Genomic DNA, 2,717 nt, shown 5'->3' with positions numbered 1-2,717 from the left:
AATAAGTTTACATCTCATAAATCAAACACAACAACATAGGCTTCCATAAGCCATAACATATACTTGAATCTTCTTTCCATGCTTCCACATGCCATTCCACCATTTCCTTTACTTTACCATGCTTTTACAACCTACATGTGAAGGTAAAAACCTCATGAGCTATTAAGGTCAATAAGGGTGCAATGCAAAATAAATATGAACATAACAAGTTTATATGATGCCAAATGCATGCAAGTGTGGCTAGGTTTCTTTGGCCTCACAACCCTCCAAGGTTAGAGGCAATCAACCCACCATTTCAACCATGTTCCCAACTAACCTATGGCCATAAGTCTCATGAACATAAAAGAACATGCCAAATGCAACATATACATTTATGAAACATACTTACAACCCATTGCAAGGCCACCCTCCCATGGGGCCATCCCTTACCTCTTCTTGAATATTTAAATCTTCATCTCAAGAGCGTTTACATCTTCATTTTCTCCCATCTAAGATGGCATTCCAAAAGAAATTTACTTTCTTTGCATACAAGAACACTAAATAAGGAGAAGAAGAAGGAGACTTACCTTGATTCCTTCTTCATTTCTTCTCCCTTCTTCCATTTCCTCTCATCTCTTCTTTCTTTCATTCTTCCTACAAATGGCCAAAAGAGAGATAAGTCTTCCACACTTGCCTTTATATATTACTCTTTCCATTTTCAAGGATGGATCTCCACCATCCATTCAAAGCAAAATCCATGTGCTTAAGGAGAATTAAATCTCCACCATTCATTAAAATAAACAAGTCTCCTCTCTAAGAGAAAACACACTTCTAATATGTTGGCAATCCATGCCATTTACTCTCCTTAAATCCCCACCCTTGGATTTATTCTCCTTCTCAAGAATACATCTCACCCATTAGATATTTTGCATTTTTCATTTATTTTTCATTTACTTAAATGAGACTATTTTCATAACCATCACACTTGAGAGACATAAATAATTTCTTTCCCATTTAATTTAATGGGACCATTTTCCACCATCACATGAGAGACCACTTTAAAAGACATAATACTTTCTTTCTCATTTAAATAAACCCCACAATTTTCCAAAGCATTAATGGGTGACCATTCTCCTATTTCATTTGGATTTAATTAACTCTCCTTAATCATGCTCAATATTAAATGCTTGAAAGACTAATTAGAATTTCCTTTACATTTAATTTAATCTCTTCATTTAACTTGGACCACAAAATGCCAAGTGTCATAACAAGACACTAACCTTGGCTTCCAAGTTCTAATCTGCTCCATCCATGTGGCATTACCACATTTATTCATCAATTTAGGGAAAATAATTATTTTCTCCAATAATTTCATATTCTCCATTTTCCCTATTTTTCATAATTAATTTCCTCTATGGAATAACTCCAAATTACCAAAATACCCTTTCATGAATTATTAATCCCATATCTCCACATAATACAAAATTGGGATTACATTCACTTACTCACCTAATTCCAAATAGGAATTATTTCAAATTTACCAAATTACCCTTTGTTGAATTTCACTATCCAAATTACCAAAATGTCCCTCTCATTGGGCACCAATATTCTCAAGGATCTAACATCTCCTCAAGGGCATTTTTGGAAGTTTCTTACTTCCTTTCTCATTCTCATAACACCGACAACACCGAGTGTTACAACATCCCCCCCTTGTTTTTGTTTTCTGATCAAATCATAGCAATATTTCTTTATATGTCACTCTTTCCCACAATGATAACATTTTCATTTGGTTTGTTTATTCTTTCCCTTCTTTTCTTTCTTTTTACCCTTTTGCCCTAACCCACCAGATAGATTAGCGTTCCCTATATTATAACTTTTATCATTTTTACCCTTAATAAACAGGTTGTTGCCCAATTACTTAGATATGCTTAATTCCAATTCCCTAGCCTTAATGCCAGAAATTACAAGATCCAAACTAGGTACAATACCAATATATCGTAAAGCATGCTTAACAACATCATAATCATCATGAAAAGAATTCAACAGAATCATAGCTTCATTGTTATCACCTAATGCTTGATCAGTACCTCTTAATAACAATGTAAGCCTAGTAAATTCATCAATGTTTTCATCCATAGACTTAGTGGTATTCATCTTATAATTAAACAGCATGCCTTTCAAATAAACCAAATTAGGTGTAGTCATAATTGAAAACAGAAAATTAAGTTTATTCCAAATGTCAAGAGGGTTAGTCATTTTGTCTACTTTTCGAATTACACTGTCACCCAAATAGAGGAATATCAGATTAAATGCCTCCTTTCTAATCTCATTAGTCCTAGCAAGCTATTCTGCAAACTATTTTTGATCATTCGATTCAAGTGTTATCAACACTTTATGATGAGAAAGCAACACTCTCATTTTCTTTTTTTAACTTCCAAAATCACCTTTTCCATCAAGTGTTTTGATTTCAAATTGGGTAGATGCCATCTTGGCCTTGCATAAAGGTAACCTAAGAGACTCTAGACTCTAACTGAGACACACATACAACAAACACCCACTGATAAAGACTCTCAAAAACCCTAGAAAGAATAGGTCACACGAATAAGAAAAACCTTAGATTTGAAACAACCAGATTTGGATTAAACTTTTCACCCTAGGAAATATGACGTTCTGATACCACTGTTGGGAATAGTAGGGGACTCAAAACGTATACCGAAACAAAAATTCAATCACATAGT

Source organism: Diospyros lotus, chromosome 12 (assembly GCF_014633365.1).
Source record: "Diospyros lotus cultivar Yz01 chromosome 12, ASM1463336v1, whole genome shotgun sequence".
Lineage (NCBI taxonomy): Eukaryota > Viridiplantae > Streptophyta > Magnoliopsida > Ericales > Ebenaceae > Diospyros > Diospyros lotus.
Note: the sequence above shows the minus strand (reverse complement) of the source record.